At 45.7% G+C, this 12,500-nt stretch overlaps 1 protein-coding gene across 8 annotated transcripts in view; it reads right to left on the bottom strand.

Moving 5' to 3' along the window:
* LOC118232950 (ras/Rap GTPase-activating protein SynGAP-like) overlaps positions 1 to 12,500 on the bottom strand; it is a 122,558-nt gene that overhangs the window by 67,256 nt on the left and 42,802 nt on the right. The gene's annotated exons all lie outside the window — the stretch shown is intronic.

Raw genomic sequence — 12,500 nt, 5'->3', positions numbered from 1 at the left:
ACGGAGAGACTGGTGGACAGCCTGGTTGTTGGGAGGGTTAGAACGAGGTACGAAAAAATGGGGAATACTGAATCTAGAAAGGGTGACGAATGAGGAAGGAGAGGGTGTGAGCCCTTGCGAGGAAATATATAATTTTAAAATGCATAATTCACACAGGAATATATTTGTGAGGGTGAGGAAAATAGTCAAGGTTAAGGAGTTCTTGAATGTGTATAAATACAGCCACTAAATATCACATCTTTCATTTAAAATGTTTTTCACTACTTTCAGTGAATAGCTAAAAAGGAGTCAATCAATCTGCACCCATAATGCAATTCTTAAATGCCTAATGCTTAATAATGACTTATCCCTTCCCTAGAGCTGTCCCACAGTGAGGGTAAGAGCAGGAGAAGAGCTGGAGAAGATAATGATATGATTATCCGGATTAAAATACATTTCGTGATTATGAGAAGACAATTTTTTGAAGATGGTCTTGGTTTCGATAATATGTACAGTCATTGTCTGCCACTATTTCTTCCTTCCTTTCCTTTCTTTATTTTACTATTTAAATCACTGGCAAAGTACAGTGTGTACTGCAGACACCAACCCCCCCATTTTACGTTCTCTAATGGTTTAGTCAAACTGGGACTACATTGGCACTTGGACTCAACCAATCAGTGTTTTTCAGGAAGAAAGGGGGGGGGGATGAAGGTGCCTACAGTTTCCATGGCAACTGCAAGCCTACGATTTCAACCTTTTAACCCATAAAGCTATGGGGGGTGAGGTGGTGGGGGGGGGGGGGCTGAAAAGGTAGCAGAATAGTAGAAAAAAGGGGGAATAAAAACAGAGAGAGGGGATGAGAGGGAGGAGAAAAAAGAAGTTTAAAAAAATGCTGAGGTATCTCTCTCTCTCCCATTTGTGCCTCTGTCCTCCTTCTCTGTTAAACAGTCTGTCGCTGCTCTATAATTATTACCATGGTTACCATCAGATCGGCCATGTGATGCTAGTCCCTTTAGAATTGCATTTTCTTCTTTTTATTAAACTTTTTTTTTCCTATTTCCCCCTCTCTCTGTATCACTCTCTTTCGCTGTGGGTTTTCACCTTATGATTTCAATCCCTCTTTCATATTAAAGACTTATTAGGCCCCTATCCTTCTCTCTCCCCTCCCTCTCACCCCCCTCTCTCTCTCGCCCCCGTCTCTATCCTGCTCCCTCTCTCTCCCCTGCTCACTCTCCTCTCTCTCTCTGTCCCCCCTCTCTCTTTCCCTCTTTCCTCTCTTTCTCTCTCATGCTCCGTCTCCCCCTCTCTCTTCCTCTCTGCCCTCTCTCCCTCTCCCCCTTCCTCTCTCTCACGCCTATCATACCCCCTACCATCACTAGTTCTTTCGCTGTTGGCCTGCTCTGATACGGGGCCAAAATATTCACCCTTTTTTGTTGCTGTTTGTGTTCAATATTTTACAAGATTGGCTACAGCAACCAAAACACAGGTGTGCGATTAGGCACAGGTAGAAACAACAAACAGCAGACCGTGGCAAGGAGAGCCTCTTTATCCACGGCAACACAAAAATGCAAAATAATAATAATAATATTTATTACTGTTGTTGTCATTATGATGATTATGTTTCTCCAACAGTAAAAATAATCCATAATAGTCAATCACATCCATAACAATACATACACATGCATATTGTTATTATTATTATTATTATTATTATTATTATTATTATTATTATTATTTAGTGTCCTGTGGCTGGCACAAAAGCAGAGAACTACTCCCAATCAATCCCATAATCCACCAGGCATGAGGCCCCTACACTAGCAGCTGTTCCATCCTGCTGCCTGGGGGAAGCGATGATCCCCCCCCCCTTCCTTCCCCACTAACCCCTCTCCCCCCCCCCCCCCCCCCGGCCTGGCACAGGACAGAGGACATCCTGAACCCGTTCGCCACCCTGCGCCAAATATCGCCAGCTTCAGGCTGGGCAGTCCCCGTTCCCCTCTCAGCGCCAGCCCTCTGTAGCCTTGGCTTGGGCAGCCCCCCCCCCCCCCACCACCACACACACACACACACACACGCAGGCACACACCCCACCCAGCTCCTACAACATCGCCTCGGATGTGCCAGCAATTACCGCCCACATTTCTGTCCACTCTACACAAAGCAGCACACCGCAAGCGCATCTGATAACTGCCCTGGTTTATCAGCGTACCGTTCGATTCTGATAACTGCCCCGGTTTAGACAACTGCCCTGGTTCATCAGCGTCTTGCTTGGTTCTGATAACTACCCTGGTTTATCAGCATCTTGCTCGGTTCTGATAACTGCCCCGGCTTAGATAACTGCCCTGGTTCATCAGCGTCTTGCTTGGTTCTGATAACTGCCCCAGTTTATCAGCACACCACTCTGTTGTGCTTGTACATGTTTTTCACATTCACATTTAGGTGTTTAGCGAACACTCTTGTTCAGCACCACGGACAGCACCCGTAGGAACCGGGGAGAATTCAGCACCACGGACAGAACCCGTAGGAACCAGGGTGAAATTCAGCACCACGGACAGCACCCGTAGGAACCCGGGGAGAATTCCGCACCACGGACAGAACCCGTAGGAACCAGGGTGAAACTCAGCACCCCGGACAGCCCCCGTAGGACCCAGGGGAGAATTCAGCACCACGGACAGCACCCGTAGGAACCAGGGGAGAATTCCGCACCACCGCTCCCCACTCAAGTCTAGACAGCTCCAGGAGGGCCAGTTACTGAACCAGGCAGCCACTCGTGGGGAAGCCTGGGGATCACCTGAAGCGCGTCCGGGTGATTGGCTGCCTCCGTGCGACAGGCCCTCAGTTTGGCTGAGAGGCGGCTCGTTCCGGCAGGACCCCGCTAACCCCTCCTCTTAACCCCTCCATCCGCCGCAGCCGCTGAAGACTGAGAGAGGCGTGGCCTGGCCGGGACACGGGCACGGCCTCCACCCTAACCCCAACCCCAACCTCCACCCCTCCCCTCCGCTCTCCCCTCCGCATCTGTTTCAGCCTCAGCTTTCTTCCCTCTTTTCCTGTCGTTGTTAACGTTGCCCCGCCACACCTGCCTCTCTCCTTGTCTGCACCTCACTGCTGTAGATCTGCGCTACACCTGTTACAGTGGCTTACCTGTGACGTTGGGTTATTTGTGATGTTGGGTTATCTGTGATGTTGGGTTATCTGTGACATTGGGTTATCTGTGACATTGTGTTATCTGTGATGTTGGGTTATCTGTGACGTTGGGTTATCTGTGAGGACGGGTTACCTGTGATGTTGGGTTATCTGTGACGTTGGGTTATCTGTGAGGACGGGTTACCTGTGACGTTGGGTTATCTGTGACATTGGGTTACCTGTGATGTTAGGTTATCTGTGACATTGGGTTATCTGTGATGTTGGGTTATCTGTGACATTGTGTTACCTGTGATGTTGGGTTATCTGTGACATTGGGTTACCTGTGATGTTGGGTTATCTGTGACGTTGGGTTAACTGTGAGGACGGGTTACCTGTGATGCTGGGTTATCTGTGACGTTGGGTTACCCGTTTAATAGGTTTCAGTACTGCCGGATTACTCTAGGGCCTGTTTAAACAGCTCCGCAACAGAAGGGGTACCTGAAGCGGTACACTGTTCTGTTATGATTAGCCGCAGGGCGACTGACTGGCTGAACAGACCAAAGGTCTCGCCCTAGAAAAATGGCTGTAATCGCTTTCATTCCCGCTGTGTCGGTAACACCTGTGTATTTGCTACGCCGATAAACTGGGGCAGTTTTCAGAATCAGCTGTAATATGGCTCCGTTCTATGAACTGGCAATTAAAAGACGTAAAATAATTTACTTTGGTAATCCATGATGCACACAGGCTGCAAAGTCACCAACACAGACCTAGCGAAATAAAGTCTAAATACCAACAGTCTGTGAACACAAACCAGGGTCACCAACACAGTGACTAAACTTGAATAAACACCAGACGGATGGTAACTGGTACTGATTTGAGTGTAGTCTGGAGGTACAAAGAGCACGCTGTGTAAACGCAATCATCTCAAAACTCGAAATCTGATATTTTGCTAAATGCAAGATGCAGCATACCCACACACTGCTGTTCCTCCCAGTGCGGTGTTGTACGCACTGCACACACACACACACACACACACACACAGCACACACACACACACACACACACACACAGCACACACACACACACACACACACACACACACACACACACACAGCACACACACACACACACACATACACACAAACGCGCGCGCACACACACACACACACACACGCACAAACGCACACACACACAAACGCACACACACACACACACACACACACACAGGATTATTCTCCTCTCTTTGCAGTTGATCCTGCCACATGCCCCCCCAGGGGGGTGTAAGTCTCCCTCTCTCGTATTGGCCTGACATTTTGAAATATGCACTGCCAAAGCGTACCAATCATTCAGAACTACAAAGTAATGATGAAAGGCATAACGACAATAAATATGAAAATTTAAATATAGCAGACATAAAGTGTATGTCAATATATAATACACAATAATTATAATATTGTAAATAAATGATACAAATATACATTATATAATTAAAAGCAGATACATGTGCATATTAGTTGGTGGGATTTAGGGGTCACTGCTGTCCCTCTGTCTGTGGCCAACACCTTTCCTCTCCAAGGAGGATTTGTAATAATCGGGTCTCAGGTTGGATTGGGAAGTTTGGGGTGTAATGTTATAAAAAAAATTTAAAACATGTTCTCTTATTTCTTCATATTTATCACACTAGGTGTGATACATGCACTGACTTTATCATGCATTGACTAAAACTATCAATTTCAATTTCATGCTTTAATTTCACGCACTAACACTATCAATTCAAGTTAATGTTTTAGGTTCATACAATGACGAGAACTCTCAATTTAAGCTCATGTTTTAGGTTCATGCACTAAAGCTGTCATTAGGTTTGTGTTTTAAGTTCACGTACTGATTAAAACTATTGTTTTAAAACTATCACATGCCGATTAAAAGTAGCGTTTTAAGCTCGTGTTTTGAGTTCTCACAGTGACGAAGCCTGTCGCTCACGACTGTTGAAACGGGCTGGCTGCTTAACTCTATGTAGCTTAAGATCTAAAGCGGCGATTCGTCGGTGGAGGCGGCGTGCCGGAACGTCCCGAGCATTCGCCGTCTTCTTTGCCGAAGAGCGCGGCTGGTCCTTTGAGGACGGCGGGACTATGTTTGTCTCACCTGCACGCGCTCGTCTCATTTCTGGCCCAGGGCTCCTGGGGGACAGAGCCAGGTAGGCCAACCGCCACGAGCCCGAGGGACTGGGGCACTTCACTTCCTGTTTACGGTTTTTCGTCGTCCTCATAAATCACGTTAACCCACGGACTGTCAAGAGCATCGGAGTAGGTTTTCCAAAACCAGGGGGTGTCCAATCGGGGGGGTGGGGGGCATTCCCAGGGGGTGGGATAGTCAGGAAAAATAACAAAAATTACCCCCCACCCCCCCCACCCTTTTTTAATAATATTTTATTCATATTTATGCATTTAATGGAATGAATTACTTTTTAGACTTTCAGCTGAAATCACAGGTTTGCTAAAAAATAAAAAAAAATAAAAACATTTCTGGCTTACACACACTGCTGGATAATGATCACATTAAGGACTGTAATTATCTGTTTATGTTTTGCTAAATATGCATCTGATAAAGATCCAATTTTGACTGTGCTTCCTTATATTAAACTGAAAGTTACTGCATTGCAGTTGTGTAGCGGGGGTTGGACAAAGACATCAATCATTAAGCATTTTGTGGAAATGGGAGTGAAATTACTGATGATTGGATTCATTTAGGATTTATTTGATAATTGGGTTCAGTAGCCCATCTTGGGGGTCCTCAACCAAAAAAACACCTGTGTGTGTATGTGTGTGTGTGCAGGACAATGCAATGGTATTCTTTCATTCACGCACACATACACACTCACACAATCAATGTGTGTGCGTGTGAGAGAGTGAGTGAGTGAGTGTGTGCATGTGTGTGAGAGTGAGTGAGTGCGTGCGTGTAAGTGAATGAGTGTGTGTGTGTGTGTGCGTGTGTAAGTGAATGAGTGTGTGTATGTGTGTGCATGTGTGTGTGTGTGTGTGTAAGTGATTGAGTGTGTGCGTGTGTGTAAGTGAATGAGTGTGTGCGTGTGTGTAAGTAAATGTGTGTGTGTGTGTGTGTGTAAGTGAATGAGTGTGTGTGTGTGTGTGTGTGTGTGTGTGTGTGTGTGTGTGTGTATGTGTGTGTGTGTGTGTGTGTGTGTATGTGTGTGTGTGAGTGTGTGTGTGTGTGTGTGTGTGTGTGTGTACATCAAAGAGTACCACTGCATTCTCCTAGACGAGTCAGATGGGAAAGCAGAGCATTCATTGACTCAGGTGCAGCCCGGCCTCCTGACAGAACCAATGGAAATGAGTCACGCGGTCCGGGGAGACGAGGGCGGGTAAAACAGCCGGTTAGAACCAGCCCTATTATCTCGGCCAATCCTCGCTCTTAACCCCATGCAGGAATTCACTTACCATGGTGTTCTTAAGGTGTTATTATGGGCTGCATGTGACGTGACTGAATGCATTCTCACTGAGAGAATAGGCGGGGGGTGGGGGGGGCAGTCGCTGTGCATTATGGGTAAGAGCAGTGAGTCGCATTGGCCCCCGCGGCGCAGCTAAAGAAGCTGCGGCTAGCTGCACGTGTGCGCCGCCCCCCCCCCGCCCCCCCTGCCCCCCCGGTCTCCTGACATCACACAGATGGGAGAGGGGCCGAGAGATGAGGCAAAACGAAAGGATGGAATTTAAATTTTTAAAAAGATGTGAACAGCAGAATTTATAAAAAACAGGTGCTCCAACTAAACATCTGAAGAGAAGACGGTGGGACCAGCCGTGAATATTCAATGAAACATCATTTTTGATCTTGCATGAATTTAACATGAAGCAGATGTTCAAAGATAATGGTTAAGATCAAGGTCAATCCTTCATGTAACATCAAATATACATGTCTGGTGTTCATCATCATATTCTGGGGTCATTATTATTATTATTATTATTATTATTATTATTCCCTTATCTGGAATGCCCCCAACACTGTACTGTGTAAAGTAATGTAAGACCGTATTTTCTCTTACACAATTGGTATTAGGAGGACTGCATTTAGAGTTACCCCTTAAATGGTAACAGTAGAGTTAACTTTAAACACAGTCAATTTTTAAGTATTGATTTACTTTTAACCCAAAAAATGGCCAATTAATCAACATGTATGCTGACACAGGACAAAAAGTCAAGTGCTGAGCCATTCACAAATCTTCCCTGCGTTTCAGGGGGTTCAGTCAAAGACATTACTGGGTAAGGCCAGCTACCTATAGACTCCTTGCTTAGATAAGATGCTGTTGTGTGTATGACAGAGGGAGAGAGGCAGAGAAAGAGAGAGAGAGACAGAGAGAAAAGGAATGAGTAAGGGTCAGTGACTCAAACCCGCCCATCCCCCATATCTCCATGGTGGTGTGGAAACGCATGTAAATTTAGGAATTTAGGTGGGATTTCTCCTCCCCCACCATTGGCCGCGATCGGGGGTATGCAGTCCAGGCGCCGGCCAATCGCCTTCTCAGAAATAGGCACAGCGTGACTGCGCCCGGCACCGCAGCAGCTCGCCGAGAAGTGAAGGGGCTAACCGCGTCGCTAACTGTATCGCTAACAGCACCGCTAACCATATCGCTAACCGTATCACTAACTGCGTCGCTAACATATCGCTAACAGCATCGCTAACCATATCGTTAACCACGTTGCTAACCGCACTGCTAACCGCATCGCTAACCATGTCGCTAACAGCATCGCTAACCGCATCGCTAACCGTATCGCTAACAGCACCGCTAACCATATCGCTAAATGTATCACTAACAGCACCGTTAACCGCACTGCTAACTGCATCGCTAACCATGTCGCTAACAGCACTGCTAACCGCATCGCTAACCATGTCACTAAGAGCACTGCTAACCTCATCGCTAACCGTGTCGCTAACCATGTCGCTAACAGCACCGCTAACCGCATCGCTAACCATGTTGCTAACAGCACTGCTAACCTCATCGCTAACCGTGTCGCTAACCATGTCGCTAACAGCACCGCTAACCGCATCGCTAACCACGTTGCTAACTGCGCCCCCTGCTCTTAAGGAACAAACAGAGCGCTGGTGATTGGCTGACGCTCGGCCCCCCTGAAGCCGGCTCTCTGCTCCGACTCCTCCCCCTTTTAAAAAGCTTTTTAAAATGCAGACTGAGGCTCGGCTCCGGGGGGAACCGCCTTTCAAAAGTCGAAAGTACAAGAGTGCGTTTATAAAAAGAAAATGGAAAAAAGGAACAGTCTCTCTCTCTCTCTCTCTCGCACAGACACACACACACACACAATGACTCACACGGCCATTAGCACAGCATGAAGCGCACAGAAGCCTACTTGTATTAAAATACTCTGCTAAAACATAGGGGGCTCACATACAGGCATGTATAAAAGGATCTTGGGTTTGCGTGTACTGTAAGAGTACACTATGACAGGCACATCGGGGTTTGTCACTTAACTGTTGTGCTTAACAGATTCCTCTATTTTAAGAAACCAACAGTGCTCATCGGTGTTCACACTGAACTGTTCCTCACTCATTTAAACAGCTACTACTGCTGTCATCCAATCAGCCTGCAACAATATATCACACTACCTTCATTACTCCACACTGGTTTAACACTACTCCACACTGTTATTACACAACTCCTTACTGCTACAACACTACTCTACACTGTTATTACACTAATCCATACTGCTACTACACTACTCTACACTGTTATTACACTAATCCATACTGCTACAACACTACTCTACACTGTTATTACACTAATCCATACTGCTACAACACTACTCCACACTGTTATTACACTAATCCATACTGCTACAACAATACTCCACACTGTTATTACACTAATCCATACTGCTACAACACTACTCCACACTGTTATTACACTAATCCATACTGCTACAACAATACTCCACACTGTTATTACACTAATCCATACTGCTACAACAATACTCCACACTGTTATTACACTAATCCATACTGCTACAACAATACTCCACACTGTTATTACACTAATCCATACTGCTACAACAATACTCCACACTGTTATTACACTACTCCACACTGTTATTACACTAATCCATACTGCTACAACACTACTCTACACTGTTATTACACTAATCCATACTGCTACAACAATACTCCACACTGTTATTACACTAATCCATACTGCTACAACACTACTCTACACTGTTATTACACTAATCCATACTGCTACAACAATACTCCACACTGTTATTACACTACTCCACACTGTTATTACACTAATCCATACTGCTACAACAATACTCCACACTGTTATTACACTAATCCATACTGCTACAACACTACTCTACACTGTTATTACACTAATCCATACTGCTACAACACTACTCTACACTGTTATTACACTAATCCATACTGCTACAAAAATACTCCACACTGTTATTACACTAATCCATACTGCTACAACACTACTCTACACTGTTATTACACTAATCCATACTGCTACAACAATACTCCACACTGTTATTACACTACTCCACACTGTTATTACACTACTCCTCACTGTTATTACACTAATCCATACTGCTACAACACTACTCCACACTGTTATAACACTACTCCACACTGCTATAACACTACTCCACAATGCTATAACACTACTCCTTACTGTTATAACACTACTCCACTTTGCTATAACACTACTCCACACTGTTATAACACTACTCCACAATGCTATAACACTACTTCATACTGCTATAACACTACTCCACTTTGCTATACCACTACTCCACACTGCTATAACACTACTCCACAATCCTATAACACTACTCCACAATGCTATAACACTACTCCATACTGCTATAACACCACTCCACTTTGCTATAACATTGCACCACACTGCTATAACACTACTCCACAATGCTATAACACTACTCCACAATGCTATAACACTACTCCACACTGTTATAACACTACTCCACAATGCTATAACACTACTTCATACTGCTATAACACTACTCCACTTTGCTATACCACTACTCCACACTGCTATAACACTACTCCACAATCCTATAACACTACTCCACAATGCTATAACACTACTCCACACTGTTATAACACTACTCCACAATGCTATAACCCTACTCCACACTGTTATAACACTACTCCACACTGCTATAACACTACTCCACAATGCTATAACACTACTCCACAATGCTATAACACTACTCCACACTGCTATAACACTACTCCACACTGCTATAACACTACTCCACACTGTTATAACACTACTCCGCACTGCTATTGTTATAACACTGCTACACCCAGTTGTAACACTATTCAAGTCTCCACGAAGACAGAACCACAGTCCTCTGTAATATCCTCAGCCCTTACCAGTGCAGCCGAGTTAAAATGGCAGCAGAACTGAGGCTGAGGTGGATTTCTCACCCATACCCCTCATTTTGTGATTTTTAGCCACAACGGCAGCCATTAAAAAGCTTCTGTAAACATAAAACCCCCATTGTTCCAAAGCCATTAAAACCAAAATCATAACAATGAAAAGCTGTTTACTGTTTTGGGATTATGAATCACTAATTACAGGCGCCGTTTGCGTTTCAGGTTTGCCGAACACGGATTCAAATTGCGGAATTAACGGCTTAATTGCATGCCGACTGCTTCTGTCAAAAAAATAAATAAATTTTAAAACAACTGAGCAGTCCCAGATTTGACAATTAAAAAGTTATGCCAAAGAGATATATATATACATTTTTTTTTTTTTTTTTAAGAACGCGACGGAAATGTTTTATAGAGAAATGGAGGTGTGTCACAGACGGCCATGAAAGCTGATTCACTGCAGATAGTTCGGCCTTAGAGCTCCTAAAAACGGAGAAATGTCCCCGCTCGCCTTTTAGGGAGAAAAACGGACCGACTGAATCGTTAGGCAGCCTAATAAAACCTCAGCGGAGGAGTGTGCTGTTCGCGTCTTTCCTTCCAACTCCTGAGTAATGCTTTCCTTTCCATGATCTTATACAGACATGCATAACAAATATAGCATTTCATCTGATTCATTATACGCCTTTCCTCACCGTAGGGCTGGAACCAGGCTGGCTCACTATACCCCTTTCCTCACCGTAGGGCTGGAACCAGGCTGGCTCATTATACCCCTTTCCCACTGTAGAGCTGGAACCAGGCTGGCTCATTATACCCCTTTCCCACTGTAGAGCTGGAACCAGGCTGGCTCACTATACCCCTTTCCTCACCGTAGGGCTGGAACCAGGCTGGCTCACTATACCCCTTTCCCACTGTAGGGCTGGAACCAGGCTGGCTCACTATACCCCTTTCCCACCGTAGGGCTGGAACCAGGCTGGCTCACTATACCCCTTTCCCACCGTAGAGCTGGAACCAGGCTGGCTCATTATACCCCTTTCCCACTGTAGAGCTGAACCAGGCTGGCTCACTATACCCCTTTCCCACTGTAGAGCTGGAACCAGGCTGGCTCATTATACCCCTTTCCCACTGTAGAGCTGGAACCAGGCTGGCTCATTATACCCCTTTCCCACTGTAGAACTTGAACCAGGCTGGCTCATTATAGCCTTTTCCCACTGTAGAGCTGGGACCAGGCTGACCTCTTTGGTACCTATTATGCAAGTCAGCATATGTCATGCATGTCCTGTGCATCAGTGTGCTGCAGGTCATTCTTAGTGAGAGTAAGCTCTAGTGTGCGTGTCAGTGGAATGTAAGCATCTGCAGTGTGGGGCGAGTGACAAAGTAGTCTTAAGAAGTTTGAAGTTCTGTGGAGTTACGGAAATCCGGGGGAGTCTGTTGGAGTTCTGCAGAGTTTGGCAGAGTGAGGTGGTGTTTGGCGGGCTTCGGTGGTGTTTGGCGGGAGCCTGACAGAGTCTGTTGGAGTTTGCAGTTCCTCGGAATGTGACAATTTGGCGTAGTGTGGCAGAGTTTAATGGAATGTGGCAGAGTTTGGTGGAATGTGGCAGAGTTTGGCGGAACGTAGCAGAGTTTGGCGGAACATCACGTAATTTGGTGGAATGCTGCAGCATTGGCGGAATGTGGCAGAGTTTGGCAGAGTTTGGCAGAGTTTGGCAGAGTTTGGCGGAATGTGGCAGAGTTTGGCAGAGTTTGGCGGAATGTAGCAGAGTTTGGCAGAGTTTGGCGGAATGTAGCAGAGTTTGGCGGAATGTAGCAGAGTTTGGCAGAGTTTGGCGGAATGTGGCAGAGTTTGGCAGAGTTTGGCGGAATGTAGCAGAGTTTGGCAGAATGTGGCAGAGTTTGGCGGAATGTGGCAGAGTTTGGCAGAGTTTGGCGGAATGTGGCAGAGTTTGGCAGAATGTGGCAGAGTTTGGCGGAATGTGGCAGAGTTTGGC

The sequence above is a fragment of the Anguilla anguilla genome, chromosome 8 (assembly GCF_013347855.1).
Source record: "Anguilla anguilla isolate fAngAng1 chromosome 8, fAngAng1.pri, whole genome shotgun sequence".
NCBI lineage: Eukaryota > Metazoa > Chordata > Actinopteri > Anguilliformes > Anguillidae > Anguilla > Anguilla anguilla.
The sequence above is the reverse complement of the archived record's forward strand: the minus strand, read 5'-3'. Positions and strand labels throughout refer to the sequence as shown.